At 39.9% G+C, this 18,061-nt stretch overlaps 1 long non-coding RNA gene and 1 pseudogene across 1 annotated transcript; both read left to right on the plus strand.

The window, feature by feature from the left end:
- The first annotated feature begins 231 nt into the window (after positions 1-231).
- On the plus strand, positions 232-3,787 carry LOC122030091. Its single transcript, XR_006125307.1, has 3 exons — positions 232-635; positions 3,135-3,366; positions 3,454-3,787. It is a non-coding gene; the product is annotated as an uncharacterized LOC122030091 (long non-coding RNA).
- A 1,154-nt stretch (positions 3,788-4,941) lies between these two features.
- On the plus strand, positions 4,942-15,250 carry LOC122029684 (annotated as a pseudogene).
- The last annotated feature ends 2,811 nt before the right edge of the window (positions 15,251-18,061 follow it).

Genomic DNA, 18,061 nt, shown 5'->3' on the forward strand with positions numbered 1-18,061 from the left:
TGACATAAAGGCTGCGTTTGGTAGCCTGTAATCTGTCTTGTAATGTAATCCAGATTATATTACAAAGTTGATTATTTTGTTTGGCACCACTCTAATTTTGTAATGTAATGTAATCTGGATTACAAAAGATAATAATCTTTTGTAATCCAGGATTACAAGCCAAATAGCATGTAATCCGATTACATTACAACCCTAAATATTTTTATACCAAATATAACCCTAACCTTTCCCGACATTCCTCTAATCCTCTCCATCCCGTCGCTTGACACATCCCGTCGCACATCCCTCCTCGCGACTCATCCCAGCGATTTAGGGCGCCGACACCACCTCTCCCTCTCCTCACCCACTCATCCCGGCGCCCATCCAGCGACGACACCAGCATCGGCACCGACACCACCTCCATCCAACCCCTCCATCAGCACCGGCGTTGACAACAACATCGGCGCCGACAATAGCATCAGCGTCGACACCAACATCAACGCCGGCACCACCCTCGCCAAGGCTTTGATCCACAATTTTCTCCATCAGTATCGACGCCGACACCACCTCCCTCACCTCCGTTCCCCATAAAATCTCGCCAAGGCTTTGATCCACCACCTCCATCAGCATCGGAATCATTATTCTGCTTAAAGACGGTAAGCCTCGTTTATTTCATATAGTAGACTATGAACAGAACATTTGACGCTTGTTATATTTTTGTTACGTGTTAATATAAATCTTTTAGTTCAACTTTTTATATTTTTATAGACATTTATTTGGAGGTAAACATGCTAAGTGAAAGGAGGTTATAGAACTAAAACTCATTTTAGGTGATCTAGGGATGCTTTGAAGAGTGCTCGGTGTCAACACAGCATGGTAACAGAACATTTGATGCTTGTTATATTTTTGTTACGTGTTAATATAAATCTTTTAGTTCAACATTTTATATTTTTATAGACATTTATTTGGAGGTAAACATGCTAAGTGAAAGGAGGTTATAGAACTAAAACTCATTTTAGGTGATCTAGGGATGCTTTGAAGAATGCTCGGTGTCAACACAGCATGGTAACAGAACATTTGATGCTTGTTATATTTTTGTTACGTGTTAACATAAATCTTTTAGTTCAACTTTTTATATTTTTATAGACATTTATTTGGAGGTAAACATGCTAAGTGAAAGGAGGTTATAGAACTAAAACTCATTTTAGGTGATCTAGGGATGCTTTGAAGAGTGCTCGGTGTCAACACAGCATGGTAACAGAACATTTGATGCTTGTTATATTTTTGTTACGTGTTAATATAAATCTTTTAGTTCAACATTTTATATTTTTATAGACATTTATTTGGAGGTAAACATGCTAAGTGAAAGGAGGTTATAGAACTAAAACTCATTTTAGGTGATCTAGGGATGCTTTGAAGAATGCTCGGTGTCAACACAGCATGGTAACAGAACATTTGATGCTTGTTATATTTTTGTTACGTGTTAATATAAATCTTTTAGTTCAACTTTTTATATTTTTATAGACATTTATTTGGAGGTAAACATGCTAAGTGAAAGGAGGTTATAGAACTAAAACTCATTTTAGGTGATCTAGGGATGCTTTGAAGAGTGCTCGGTGTCAACACAGCATGGTAAGAAAATCCTTCTGTTTCGATGAGAAACCAAAATGGCAACATGAAAAAATACTTTCAAGTCCATAGATAATTCTTACCAAAGATGAAGAAGAATTCTGCAACGTGGGCCAAGAAGATAATAGATTATAATTTAATTATCTCTGAAGCAAATCAAACATGGGGGGTTACGGAAATATAATAAGGATAGGAAAGCAGAAGATACCTCTAACGACTCAGATCCGCTAACAATGAATTGTTTACCACATTTGATACCGCTAACACCAATGTCAATCACAATAAAGAGCAACAAAAGTTGCAATGGTCATTCTGTGTATACCGTCAACAATTTAAATGCATGTATTTTTTTTGCATTAGCTATAAGTAATGTTACTTTCAAACATTGTTATATGTTTTCATCAAAATCAGCATCTTGTTTTCATCAAAATCAACACCTTTTTATTTATTGGTTTTATTTATTTTGCAGCCATGACTCGTCTTAGTTTAAAGACCAGGAACATAATGAGAAAAAGGAAATTAGTTGTTGTGTTAATGCATTGGTTGGATATTTTGAATATAGTGAATTGGTTTTTTCAAATGTGTTGTATTTTAGTGGAATGACATAATAGATCATATTGCTTGAAAAGGCAATATGTGAATGATGTTTTCGCTAGGAGTAATCAATTTGTCTCGAGTTATCAGAGAGGCGACAACTATTCTTGGGGAAGAACTTGACAATGCAAGTAATCGATTAAGTAAAGCATTGGAATATGATGAAAGCACTGAAAAAAGAATGAAAATCAATGAGGTTTTAACAAAGTTACCTGGGCTTAGCATGTTGGAGCGACACAAAACGACAAGAAAAATTGGTTGTGATCGTGAAACTACAGATATTTTCTTCACCATACCAGATGATGAGAAAGAAGTTTTTGTGAAAGCATTATTGAGTGGAGATATTTGAGGCGTAGACCTTTAGGTTTTATTGTCATTTATTTGGAGAAAATTTCGTGCTTGTAATTTCCTAGACATACTAAACTTGGTGGTTAAACTTTGTCTTTTATGCAAACTTGGTGGTTAATTTTGTTCGGTTTAGTAAAATTTGATTTGATTTAATTTAGTTTGGTTTTATTCATGTGATTTTCTTTATGCTTGGATTATAATTCTATTGAAGAGTTCTGTATATCCAGATGCAAACAAAACTAATAGGGCCTATTAATTACTACATAATAGATGTTATTTGATCTTCTAATGGGATTTTCCAGAGCCTTCCCTGCTTGGTCCATTGCTCGAGAGTGGTTCTATTCATTTTCATAGCCTTCCCTGCTTGGTCATGATCTGACATCATATGTAACTTATCTAATTAGCCAATATCATGTCATAGTGTTAGTTAATAAAAATGTACTTGTTCCAATGGATTGTGAGCATTTTGAAGAATCTATTTTTGCACATGCTGACAGGTCTTCATGAATGTCATTCACATGATTTGGTTAAGTATGTTAATAAATATAGTATAGCTGATACAGTTCCATATTCTTTTGCAATAGGGTTATGGATGTCAAGTTTGTTAGAAATACTCATTATATGTTTAGTGTGGGCAAAGATCGACTTGTGAAATATTGGGATGCTGACAAATTTGAGTTGCTCCTAACTCTCGAGGGTCATCATGCTGAAGTTTGGTGCCTTGTTGTTAGCAGTCATGGTGATTTAATTGTCACAGGATCACATGATCGTTCAATATGTCGTTGGAATAGGACTGAAGAACCTTTCTTTATAGAGGTAATTTCTTATGGTTATATTGTTTTTGTGCTATTAAACCCTTCTGCAAGTTGACTAATATTTTTTTGAACCCTTCTGCAAGTCCAGGAAGAAAGAGAGAAAAGATTGGAAGAGGTATTTGAATCTGCCTTAGACAATTTAAATGAAGACAGATATGCACCAAAAGAATTGGTTCCAGATGAGGGATCTGTAGGTGTGCTTAGCAAGGAAACCATGGATACCTCAGATGGTTTGAATGAATCTGGATTTTAGCCGAATACTGAGAATGTTGATCAAGTGAATACACAGTTGGCAAATCCTCCAATCAATGCCACGACGCCATGTTGATGTTTATGGCTCAAATTATCCTAGTGAAGTCAAGTACATTAGTGGTCTGTTCATACGTGAGCGCAATAAGAGAATATTTGTAATTTTATAAGGGTATTTTTGAAAGACGCATTAAATTCTGTTATAAGGGTATTTTTATAATTTTATAATAATATGAGTTACATTACTTTGACAAAATTAATATACACCAAACAAAGAATGTAATCATATATGTAATCAAAGATTACATGCATAGTATACAATTGTTTCACCAAACATAGTAATGTAATCCTGATTACATTACATTACAAATTTGATTACATTACAAATTATATTATATTACGTCCAACCAAACGCAGCCAAAGGGAAATGAGCGATGTGGGCCAATACGTGTTCCTCTGTAACCGGTCAATAGAGTTCTGGAATGTAATCAATTAACAAGTTGAATACGAAACAAAGTTGACTGAACGGTTTGAAATATTTTATTTAGATGTGTTCTCATGTGCATTATGATTCATTCTAGAGTATAGATTAGTGTAATACTATACTGAAACTAATTAATGGTTATCGTTTACAACAGAACATGACAAATTTATATTGAAGTTAATAAAGATGATAAAGTAACGACAACAATCATTTATTTGTTTTTCCTGCAGAGCCAATCAAAATTTGCTTTCTAAATTTAGGATTTTTAATTTTCTAGATGATGCTGACGGATCAGGTTTTCCATACGGAAACCATAATAAAGATGAAATAGGAGGTAAAAATTGATGTAACAACGGTTTGTCTAGAACGTACGGTAAAAAATTGGACTCGGAGATGGTACTTTCCCAGGGAACGCAGACACGAATGAAAATAGGAGGTCTTGATGATTCAGAAAAAAAAATATATGAGGCCTTTTGACTTTTATCTAAAGTTTAATGAGATCCCTCGGAACATTAATTTTTTTTAAAAAAAAAAAGCTTTTGCCTTTTTGCTATATTTTAATGAGATCCCTCGGAACATTAAATTTTTTTAAAAAAGAAACAGACAAAAGAAAAGGTCAAAAAGGAAAGATGCCCCACGAAAGATGCCCCACGAAAGGTCAAAGGAGACCTTACGCAAATCCGCTAAGCAAAACCGTGTCGAACCATCTCACCTGTTTTTCTAGGGTGGCCAGGTCGTCATGCCTTCATTTTATGCGACTCCAAAATTTCTCACGTCATCCCTGCGATCACCATTTGACTCCCATCTAGGCCAGAGCGCATATATACACCACCACCAATCTCTAAGAAAGTAGAAGCTTCTTTCCGATCTTCTCAATTTCCCCTCTCAATTTTTTTCCTAGTCTTGATTTTGGAGTTGCAGACATGGAACTGTGGCTCGCCGTGTGCAGTGGCCTGGCCGCGCTGCTGGTGGCTGCCTGGGCAGTCAGGATGCTGAACTGGGCGTTCTGGAAGCCACGCCGCCTAGACCACGCGCTCCGGTCGCAGGGACTCAAGGGCTCCTCATACCGTCCCATCAGCGGCGATCTCAAGGATTTTGTCCGGCTCGCCGAGGAGGCCCGCGGCAAGCCCATGCCCTTCTCCCACGCCATCTTCCCTCGCGTTTCTCCCTTCTTAAAACGCGCCGCTGATGCACACGGTCAGCAGCCATACAACTTGATCGCCTCCTTGTCCATTTCACCAAGCAAATTTTAACTCCTGTTGATTAAATCGGATTGAAAATTTTTCTTTTAGGAAAGGAGAACAAGGTAACTTTCCATTGGATGGGACCTAATCCGAGAGCGGTCATCACGGATCCTGATCAAATCAGAGAAGTTCTGGCCAACAAGACTGGCGAGATCGGGAAGGCAAATACAAATTATCTGGTAAAGTATGTTTTCGTAGGCGTGCTGCGTAAGGAAGGTGAGAAATGGGCCAAGCACAGGAAGATATTGAACCCCGCTTTCCATATAGAGAAGCTCAAGGTGATTGATCCATCTTTGCTGAGTTAATTTATGCCTCTGCCTCGCCTATATGTTTGTAGAAATTATGACTCAGTAATAACTCTTTTTTGCTATATGCAGCGCATGCTGCCTGCTTTCTCTGCTTGTTGTGATGAGCTGGTCAACCGATGGGATGAGATGGCGGCGAAAGGTGAAGAGATAGATGTTTCCGTCGAGCTCCAGAGCTTCACCGGCGATGTCATTTCCCGGAGTGCTTTCGGTAGCAATTTTGAAGAAGGAAGGAAAATTTTCCAGCTTCAGGATGAGCAAGCTATGCTTGTTGCCCGCGGTACCTTATGCACATATACCGGGCTTCAGGTGAGTGCTGATCCACAATATACATCTGCAAAATGTTCGATTCGTTGTGATTCTTGTTAGAAACAGAGTATAATTGATATCTTGCATGTTGAGTTTTTAATTAAAGTTATTTCTTTTGGTAATATCTATGTATGCATTTAGTCCTATATTGATAAATAAAGAAAGTTGAAAGACCTTATATATAGACCCCTTTCATTCTTACTTAGTAAAGTTAAGGGAGTCTACATGCATGTGCGGGCCGAGCCCAAATCAAGTGGTTTCGGGGGGGTTCGAGCCGGAAATCCATAAACCGGGCACGACGCATGCGATTATCGCGCGCAGGGGGGTGCAAATCCCTAGCTCGTGGGCCTCGCGCTTGCAGGCGGTGCACTCCTTCTGTTCCTGGTTAAAACTCACTCCCTCAAGCAAAGCATTCTCTGCTTTCTTCTTCTTTTTCTTCCTTCCAAGTTTTCCTCTGTTGCTTTGGTTCCGCGATCTGAGGTTGAGTCCGAGTGCGGCGTTTGTCTTGGAGTGCACCTACGAACGGCACGAGTGGTTGTCAGATCTTGGGAGAATTTTGTCAGAGAGCCTCTACACCGTGGGCAGCAATAAATTCTCTAAAGACAGTCGGCACGCTGGCGCTTCAACCAGAGATACATAATTTCTGAACCTTACTCTTATATTACCCGTTTATTGCATGTTTACTATTTTGGTGCAAATAGATTACTGTGTTAGCGTAATCAGATTACAACAATTTTAGAGAATTTATTGTAAACATTAATAGACATGATGAATGATAGAGTAATGGAGTCTAATGAGGCTAGCGTTAGACCCGAGAGATTTTTCGGGCAAAACTTCAGACGTTGGCAACAACGGATGAAATTTTGGCTTAGTACACTAGGGTTATTCTCCATTATAGAAACAGATCCTCCTTCACCTGATGAAGAGGAACCTGCCTATAGTGCTGCCTTACAGAGGTTTAAGCAAAGGGATTATCTCTGCCATGGGAGAATCCTGTCTGCCCTCTCATACGCACTATTTTATGTGTACTGCTCAACCTCTTTGGCTAAAGAGCTGTGGAAATTTTTGGATAAAAAATACAACTCCGAAGATTCTGGTTTAGAAAAATACACTGTGGCAAAATTCCTAAACTTCAAAATGGTTGAAGGCAAATCTGTGGTTGAGCAGACACATGAATTCCAAGTTCAAATTCATGGTCTTGCTGAAGGAGATATGTCATTATCCGAAAAATTTCAGGTCTTGTCTATCATCGAAAAATTGCCTCCGAGTTGGGAAGATTTTGACATGACTCTTAAACATCGGAGAGGTAAAATCTCTCTAGAAGATTTGATGATTGCCTTAAATATCGAAGAAGAACATCGGAAACAACATAAAGATGATGATAAAAGAATGTCTATGGATTTATTCCAAAGGCAAACATAGTAGTCTCATCTGACAAGAAGAAATTCAAAAATCAGAAAATGAAGAACAAGATGAAACCCAAACCAAAGATTTAAAAGAAAAATAGAACCAAGCCGTGCTGGGCATGTGGACAAGTTGGACATTATGCCAAATTCTGCCCTAAGAAGAAAAACCAGAGCAATATATCCAACACCAAGGCATAAGCAAATGTTGTGACTGCTAGTGACGGCACCAGCGATAGGTTTGTTACTTTCAAACCCGAACTAAATTTGATCTATCAACCCAATGAATGGTTAGTTGATACAAGTGCTAATGTGCACTGTTGTGTTGATCGCTCTGCCTTCCTTACTTATCAGGTAATTGAAGGCACTTCCGTGATCATGGGGAACCATTCTGTAGCCAGGGTGTTTGGGATAGGAAAAGTTGACCTAAGGTTCACCTCTGGAAAAGTCCTGTCACTACATGAGTTGCATCATGCTCCAGCGGTCCGTCGGAATCTGATTAGCGGGTCAAAGTTAGTCCGTGCTGGTTATGAGTTGAACTTTAAATGTAATAAAGTTATAATATTACATTTAGGAACCTTTATTGGAAAAGGTTACCTTAATGAAAGTTTATTTAAATTTAATGTAGAAAATGCTATCTTAAATAAATCTACTGATATTGGTTGTTCATATTGTTGGTTGCTACTTGGAAAACCTAATGGTTCCTCTGTACAAAAATTTTATACAAGATCTGAACCTTTCCTAGCTACCATGTGTTCTTTTAAATTAAACTTGGATCGCCTGCGGAACTTAACACGTTTGATCCCAAGTTTAACTTATATGTTCTTTTAGGTTTAGATTTGGATCTCCTGCGGAACTTAACACGTTCGATCCAAATCACCTAGGTCACAAAGTTGATTAAATATTAATTTCCAAATTTGGCTTCTAGGACTGCATGCATGGCGAGGCACATGGCCTTCTTGGATATGGGAGCAACCACCACCGCCTAGACAAAGCCTCTTAAGGAAAGTTAATATTTAATTTCCTTAAATAACTCTAGATTAACCAAAAAGAAAAATCGAAGCACAAGTTCGAAAAGAAAAAAAAAAGAACACAACATCGAAAACTAATTCGAAACCTAGAATCACATGTCTCTTGTATTTGGTATTTTTACAAAGAAATAAAACTAGTATGATGCGGAAAATAATTACTAGTTATACCTTTCTTTGTGAACTTTTAATGACCTCTTGATCTTCTACTGTATTCCTCTTCTAACCTTGGACATTGTGTGGGCAATGATCTTCCGAGATGAGAACCACCAAGGCACCTTCTTCTTCCTTCCTTCAAGTTTCAGCCAAGCAAAAACTTCCAAAGGATGAAGAACTTTTTCCACCAACCAAGCTCCAAGGGATGCAAGAAACAAGCCTCCTTTCTCTCCTTTTCTCCAAGCTAGATCCGGCCACTTCTATGTCTCCAAGAGGTGATGAAGTCTCGGCCACAAGAAGGAGAAGAGAGAAGGGGAAGGGGAACCTCTAGGGGTCGGCCACACCTAGGAAGAAAAGAATAGAGTCGTTCACCATTAAGGCACCTCTACCCCCTCTTTTATAATCGTTGGTCTTGGCAAATAAGGAAATTTTAATAAAAACTTCCTTAATTCCTTTGCTAGAAAAAATTATTTAATTAAAAATAATTTTCTTTTCTTAATATCAATGGCCGGCCACCTACAATCCCCAAATCAAGGAAAGTTTTAATTAAAATAAGAATTAAAACTTCCTAATTTGTTTCCGAAAATTTATAAAATTTCTCCAATAATTTTTATCCCTTCATGATTGGTTAATAAAAAGGAATTTTTATAAATTAAAACCTTTCTTTTAAACATGTGGATAATTTCCAAAAAGGAAAGTTATCTCTAAAAATTAAAATCTCCTTTCAATCTACAAATAAGGAAAGATATTAAATCTTTTCTTAATCTTTTGTAGAAACCAATAAAAGAGAATTTTTAATTTTTAAACTTTCTTTTAAATCATGAACATAATTAAAAGGAAAGTTTTTACCAAAATTAAAATCAACGCTTTAATCTACAAATAAGAAAGAGATTTAACTCTTCTCTTAATCTTTTGTAGAATCTTATAAAAGGAAAGATTTAAATTTTTAAACTCTCTTTTAAATCATGTTATCCACATAAAAAAAAATTTAAATTTAAATTCCTTTTTATTTTAATAGGGCCAGCCACCTAAGCTTGAGTTCAAACTAGGGCCGACTACATGAATTCACCCATGAACCAAACCATGGCCGGCCGTAGCTTGGTCTCCAAGCTAGCTTGGTCGGCCCCTATAGGATGGGTAAGAAGGTGAGTATAGGTGGATATAGTACTCTATAATTAAGAGGCTACGATAGGGGCCGAGAGGAGGAATTGGTTTTGGTCTCCCGATAAAATTAAGCATCACGTGTTCTCCCCGAACATACAACTTAATTTTATCAATAATAATTCATTCCACTAGAGAACTATTATTGAACTACCGCACCAATCCCAAATTACATTTTGGGCTCCTTCTTATTATGAGTGTGTTAGTCTCCCTGTGTTTAAGATGTCGAATGTCCACTAATTAAGTGAGTTACTGACAACTCATTTAATTAATATCTTAGTCCAAGAGGAGTACCACTCAACCTTATCGTCATGTCGGATTAAGTCCACCTGCAGGGTTTAACATGACAATCTTTATGAGCTCCTCTTGGGGACATTCTCAACCTAGATTACTAGGACACAATTTCCTTCTATAATCAACAACACACACTATAAGTGATATCATTTCCCAACTTATCGGGCTTATTGATTTATCGAACTAAATCTCACCCATTGATAAATTAAAGAAATAAATATAAAATATATGTGCTTCTTATTATATTAGGATTAAGAGCACACACTTCCATAATAACTGAGGTTTTTGTTCCTTTATAAAGTCAGTATAAAAGAAACGACCTCTAATGGTCCTACTCAATACACTCTAAGTGTACTAGTGTAATTATATAGTTAAGATAAACTAATACCTAATTACACTACAACCTTCCAATGGTTTGTTCCTTTCCATCTTGGTCGTGAGCTACTGTTTATAATTTATAAGTTACTGATAACATGATCCTCTGTGTGTGACACCACACACCATATTATCTACAATATAAATTAATTGAACAACTACATTTATCATAAATGTAGACATTTGACCAATATGATTCTTATTTCTAGATAAATGTTTATACCAAAAGCTAGGCTTTTAGTATACATCCTAACACATATAACATTGAGTTTTATGATATATGACATGACAGATTAGGACATGTCAATTTTAATACCGTAAAAAGGATGATGAATCTAGACATGATTCCTAAACATGCTATAAATGATAAGAAAAAATGTGAAGTTTGTGTGCAATATAAACAACCCCGTAAACCCTTCAAATCAGTTGATAGAAATTCTGATATTTTAGAATTGATTCATACTGACTATTGTGAGTTTAACGATGTAATAACGAGAGACCATAAACGGTATTTCATTACCTTCATTGATGATCATTCTTATTATTGTTATGTTTATTTGCTGAAAACTAAGGATGAAGCTTTAGATAAATTTATGGTTTCTAAATCTGAAGTTGAGAATCAAACAAATGAAACTATTAAGAGGTTAAGGTCTGATAGAGGTGGAGAGTTTACCTCGAATCTGTTTCAAAAAGTTTGTCAAGATGCAGGTATAATTCACGAGGTAACTGCTCCATATAGTCCTCAATCCAACGGTATAGCAGAACGAAAAAATCGAACCCTTGAAGATATGATTAATTCCATGTTAGGCAGTTCTGGGTTACCTAACTACATGTGGGGGGAAGCTCTATACACTTCATGTCATGTGTTAAATAGAGTCCCCATGAGGTCAAGGGATAAAAGTCCATATGAGCTTTGGAAAGGCCGGAGGACAAGTTTGAAATACCTTAAAGTGTGGGGGTGTCTTGCAAAGGTACTAGTACCTGAACACAGAAGGAAAAAACTTGGTTCAAAGACCGTAGATGGTATCTTCTTGGGTTATGCTCAAAATAATATTACATATAGGTTTCTGATTATTAAATCTGAAATTTCTGGAATAGATGCAAATACTATTGTAGAACTTCGTGATGCTACATTTTTGGAGGACATATTTCCTATGAAGACGAGAACACCTCAGTCTATATCTAGTATTCCTACTAGAGATATGCTTGCTTCCATAGAGGTCCCATTATCCGTATAAGGTACACCTTCCTCAAGTCACTCTAGACTAGATGAATCTAGTGAGCATACAGAACTGAGAAGGAGCAAGAGACAACGTGTGTCTACGGATCTAAGCCAGGACTCTATCACCTATAATATATAAGGTGACCCTGTGACATATAGAGATGTTATGACTTATCCTGAAGCTAAGCACTAGAAAGAGGCCATTAAAAGTGAAATGGACTCTATTATCTCTAATGCCACTTGGGAGTTGGTAGATTTACCTCCTAGGTGTACCACCATAGGATGTAAATAGGCGTTTAAGAAAAAACTAAAACCTGATGGGTTAGTAGATAAATTCAAAACCCGCCTAGTTGCTAAGGGATTCAAACAGAAAGAAGGGATTGACTATTTTGACACTTATTCTCCTGTTATCAGAATTACTACAATCCAAGTGTTAATAGCATTGACATCCATATATCATCTTGAGCTTCATCAAATGGATGTCAAAACGATATTCCTAAATGGAGATCTTGAAGAAGAGATATATATGGATCAACCTGAGGGACATGTAGTTTCTGGAAATGAGAATAAAGTCTGTAGGTTAGTCAAATCTCTTTATGATTTGAAGCAAGTCCCAAAGCAGTGGCACGAAAAATTTGATAGTGCTATGCTATCGTTTGGCTTTGAAATGAATGACTCTGATAAATACATGTATGCTAAAATGAAAGGTTTACCAGCTGTCCGGACAGAACGCTTGTGATGCATTAGACAGAGTACTCAGATACCTAAAAGGCACTATATCCTTGGGCTTATGGTATGAGAGATTCCCTGCAGTCCTGGAGGGATATAGTGATGTTAGTTGGATAGCTAACACTGCTGAGTGTAAAGGCGTTACTAGTTATGTCTTTATATTTGGAGGCGGTGCAGTTGCTTGGAGGTCTGTTAAACAGACGATTATAACCCGTTCTACATTTGAGGCAGAATTGTGCTTTGGATACCACAGCAACTGAAGCTGATTGACTTAAGGATCTTCTTTCTGAAATTCCCTTGATGATAAAGCTAATATCTTCTATTTCAGTACACTGTGATAATCAAACAACAATAGCTCAGATTAAAAGCTCCAAGTATAACCAGAAACAAAAGAGACATGTACGAATAAGATTAAAGTTTATTCGTGAGTTAGTGCCTCTTGGAGTGGTGTCATTGGACTTTGTAAGTTCAAAAGACAATATTGCTGATCCACTCACTAAAGGACTTGATTCTGAGAAAATCAAGAGATCCAGTAAGGGAATGGGACTGAGGCCTATCCTGATTTCATCTATAGCGGCAACCCAACCTATCTGATTGGAGATCCCAAGAATTAGGTTCAATGTGGTATAAACAAGCTATAAGGGTGAACCGTAAACATCAAATTGATTGAGATGTAATCTCATAGTCTCTTCCCTGGATAGATGCTTGACTGCTAGTAAGGATGAGCTTAGGAGCTCTTAATGAGTTTAAGGTCTTAATGACAGGATGCTCGCAGTACATCCTTGGAGAGCTCACCTATATAAGTGTAACTGTGGGGCCGCAGTGTGGGAGGTCTAGGCAACTCTCCTTAGCACTTATGAAACAAGATTCGGTGGCATGGCCGTAATGAACCAACCCAGAAGGATTCAACCGTTGCAAGTGATGAGTTGTTACCAATTGATTTTCACATGTAAAAGGTTTAAGATCAAGACTGAGTTCTTTTCAAACCTATGTGAATAAGATTAGTGTACTTAAGTGAAAATTCAAACCGGAAGATATTTTCACTAAAAGCTCATTGCAACCAAGCCTCAGAACATATCTTTGTTTTCGACCAAAAATAATTTGAATTAGTGGGGGATTGTTGAGTTTTTAATTCAAGTTATTTCTTTTGGTAATACATATATATGCATTTAGTCCCACATTGCTAAGCAAAGAAGGTTGGAAGGCCTTATATATGGACCCCTTCCATCCTTGCTTAGCAAAGTTAAGGGGGCCTACACGCATGCGCGGGCCGAACCCAAATCAAGTGGTTTCGGGGGGTTTGAGCCGAAATCCATAAACCGGGCGTGACGCGATGCACGCGATCATCGCGCGTAGGGGGGGGGGGGTGCAAATCCCTAACTCGTGGGCCTCGCGCTTGCAGGCGGCCTGGTTTATTTTTGTCAGTCTCTGGTTCTTGGTTCTGACCCGCCCGTGAAGCTTTGGTTCCGCGAATACACTCTACGCTCCTTCTGTTCCTGGTTAAACTCACTCCCTCAAGCAAAGCATTCTCTGCTTTCTCCTTCTTCTTCCTTCCGAGTTTTCCTCTGTTCTGAAGCTTTGGTTTTGCGATCTGAGGTTGAGTCCGAGTGCGGCGTTCATCTTGGAGTGCACCTACGAACGGTGCGAGTGGTTGTCAAATCTTGGGAGAATTTTGTCGGAGAGCCTCTGCACCGTGGGCGACAATAAATTCTCTAAAGACAGTCGGCACGCTGGCGCTTCAACCAGAGATACACAATTTCTGAACCTTACTCTTATATTATCCGTTTATTGCATGCTTGCTATTTTGGTACAAATAAATTACTGTGTTAGCGTAATCAGATTACAACATTGCATTGTTCAGGTTTTTGCCCACCCGAATTAATACTAGAATGAAAGAAATCGACATAGAGGTAAAAAGGATTCTATTGAGCATAATCAAGAAGAGGGAGGAGAGTATGAAATTGGGCGCCGCAAAGAACGACGACCTTCTCGGCTTGTTGCTGGAGTCCAATCTGCAACACCTCCGAGAACACGGGAACGCCGGGATGACGACGGACGAGGTGGTGGATGAATGCAAGCTGTTCTACTTCGCAGGACAAGAGACGACGTCCCTTTTGCTAACGTGGACGATGGTTGTGCTGAGCATGCATCAAGATTGGCAAGAACGGGCTCGCGAAGAGGTTCTGCAAGCCTTTGGGAAAGAGAAACCTACTTTCGATGGCTTGAACCACTTGAAGACCGTAAGCACCATAATTTTCGATTCTCGATGAGTCTACCGGGATTTCCTCAAATATGTTAGAAAGTATGATCGATGTGGCATCTGCAGGTGACGATGATTCTGTACGAGGTTCTGCGACTCTACCCGCCGGCAATCGGCGCGGTGCGGCAGGTCTTCAAGAGCACAAAAATTGGGGACGTAGTGTACCCTCCAGGCGTCATGCTCTTCCTGTCCATCCTTCAGGTTCACCATGATCCAGATTTCTGGGGCAAAGACGTCGACGAGTTCAAGCCGGAGAGATTCGCGGACGGCATGTACAAGGCGTCGGAGAAGAATGCCTTCTTCGCCTTCGGAGGCGGCCACCGGGTCTGCATCGGCCAGAACTTCGCGTTGCTGGAAGCCAAGTTGGCTCTATGTTTGATCCTTCAACGCTTCTCCTTTGACCTCTCGCCGTCCTACACTCATGCTCCCGCCGTTGTTCTCACTCTCAAGCCTCAGCATGGTGCTCCCATCAGGTTGCGTAGGATTTGAAACCATCGATCAATTTTATAAAAAATATATATGTGCCCAAAATTCTAAAACAAATGTCTACTTCTCTAGTAACATCTGTAGTAATCTTATAATTTCATAGTTAGTGATTATTCCGTCTGTACGATAATGCTGAGGACTATTAATTACTTAATAAAGGATCACAGCCTTTTGATATAATTTAGTGTATTTAGATAAGGGCTTTCTGTTGAAAATTTACGCGTTTTGTGAATTATATTATCAAATAAAAAAATTAATGAATCAGTACTTGGGATGACGTTTCGTCTTATGAAAGTTTTCATCCGCGTCAAAATAAATCGAAAAGAACCCTCACAGTGGATGATCCAGAATTTTATCATCCAATGGTTACATGTTCTATTTAGATTTTTTTTTATAAATATATCATAATTAAACATCGAATCATGGATATTTAATGATAACTTAATGTCTTCTTTCTACTATATCTTCTAAGATATTTTATTCTCGGGATTATGGTATCATGGTAGGACATCCAAATTATCTCTCAGATACCCACGATTCGAATCCCAGCTACGACATATTTGTAGAAATTTTTCCTCTAAATGAGGGGTGTAATCAAAAGATGCCGGACTTCTGGGCTGACCGCCACGTGCGCTTCCCGATTTATCCTAGTGGCTGGTGAGAAACTCTCGGCCGCTTCTGATATGGCCTTTTGATATAATTTAGTGTATTTAGATAAGAGGTTTTTGTTGAAAAATTATGCGTTGTGTGAATTATATTATCAAATAAAAAAAATTAATGAATCAGTACTTGGGATGACGTTTCATCCTACGAAAATTTTCATCCATTAATCATGTCCGAAAATCGAAAAGATGAAAAGTTGGGATGTGGCACTTATGTTGATCTCCTGTGGACTTCGTGCAGATCTGCAACACAGATTATGTCAGTGCCGAACCAGAGAAGGGGTCCCTAGCGTTGGCCTTCCAACGCTCAAGTCAGTCACCGATGATAAGGAATGAAATGGAGCAACAAGAGAACTGTAGCGTAAACAGTGAATATCGCATACCTCCGCCGATGCTTAGACTCCCTTTATATAGAGCTCCGGCAACATGTGTGCACACTTCCCAAAGCAAGCACGTTTTCCAAAGTGAGTATGTTTTTCAAAAGTTTTCCCCGAAAAGATGTGTCGGTAAAGTGTCCTTGACACAGTACCTTAACAGGTCGAGCATATCTCTGAAGTGACAGTGGAAGCTTCCACCGTACAATCTTCTGGCAGCCCATGTCCGGTGTCAGCGGCTCCAACTCCTAAGAAAATTTCACTGGATATCATCAGGAGTGTACTGTTAGGCCAAGTGGATTGATCGCTCGACCTGTATTCCACCGCCCTAGTGCCCCGTCTAGTTGGCCAGAACCTTGCTATTCCTTAGTGTGTGTATGCTCAACCGAAGGTTACTTTGCTATTGTCGAAGTCTGATGCCAAGCCGAATGAGGTAACCGCTCGGCAGAAGCATGTTGCCAGGCTGAGCGGGATAACCGCTCAGCCGAAGTTGAATTCTGCACATCGATCGAGGCTCTAAGAGAAAACAGTCTATGGAGTTTCCCCCTGCTTTCTACAGGGAGCCAGGACAGGGGTACTATCAACCAGATCCTGGATGCTATAGCCGTAATGAACAGCCACAAGTTTCCGTGGCCGAGAGTTCTTTGCCCAGGGATTTGAAGAAAGGGAAGTCTATCATCCCGCGTAAAGAACGTCGGTCGGAACCGGAAGAAAAGGTGTCGTTCTCTTCCTAAATCTTGGAGGAGAGGCTACCCAAAGGGTATCGACCCCCTGCTATCAAAGAATATGAAGGCAGCAAAGATCCTGAAGACCACCTCCGCAAGTTCAGGAATGCGGCCCTGCTACATCAATATAGCGACGCTGTCAAATGCTGAGTGTTCCTGAACACTCTATCGGGCTCTGACCGAAAAAGGTTTGATAGACTGTCGCACGGGTCCATCACATGTTTCTCCAACTTGAAGATTGCTTTCCTGCGCCATTTCGCCAACAGCAGGAAGTATCAAAAAACTGACCACTGCTTGTTTGCTCTCAAGCAAGGGTCCGCTGAGCCGCTGAGAAGCTATATCAAGCGCTTCAATCAAGTGGCCCAGGACGTTCCCTCGACCACATCTGAAATACTTATGAGTGTCTTTTCTCATTGGCTGACCGAGAGAGAGTTCTTTAGGGATCTCAATAGAAATCCCGTAAGAAATTTCGATGAGATGCTAGAGAAGGCGGCCAGTTACAACAACGTGGAGGAAACACAGACGACACGAAGGAAGGCAGACAAACTGCCTCCCTCTACTAACAGACCGGAGAGAAGAGCGCCTCAACCACCTGCGTAACCTCTCCCGCGTGTTCGGGAAGCCCGGCCTAACTTCTATCCCGGTTAGGACATTTGGCCAGGCCCGCGTGTCGTTGCGGTCTAGATCCCCCGACCTGGACCATGGGGACCACGTTACTGTACTTACCACCGGTCGCACACGCATGCCACCAGTGATTGTGTGCAATTCGCACGAGACTCCCGTCGTGCTGCTGGGCTGGGCCTGCCGCCTCCAGAGTTGGCGCCTCAAGTCCAGAGAATGATGGAGAAGAGACGCAACGCGGCGGGGCCAGCCGGCCTACCCCGAGCGGATCAAGGAGGCCCTAGCATGCCGCAGCAAGAGCACACCGGGGAGCCAGGAGAGGCTCGGGAGGCCGAGAACAGAGGCAACGTGGCCATTCGAGACATAGGCATGATCTCCGGATGTCCTACTGACGGAGATTCAGGCCGGGCTCGCAAGTCTCATGAGCGTCGGTTGGAGATCCACGCCGTTGGATATAGCCAAGAGCAAGCTGCTGGCCCGGTCATTAGCTTTGGTCCACAAGGCCTGGAAGGACTGGAGCTGCCCCATGATGACGCCCTCATCATCAAGGCTATCATAGCCAACAACCGGGTGGCTCGAGTCTTCGTTGATACCGGCAACTCTGTCAAT

Source organism: Zingiber officinale, chromosome 10B, assembly GCF_018446385.1.
Source record: "Zingiber officinale cultivar Zhangliang chromosome 10B, Zo_v1.1, whole genome shotgun sequence".
NCBI classification, from domain to species: Eukaryota; Viridiplantae; Streptophyta; class Magnoliopsida; order Zingiberales; family Zingiberaceae; genus Zingiber; species Zingiber officinale.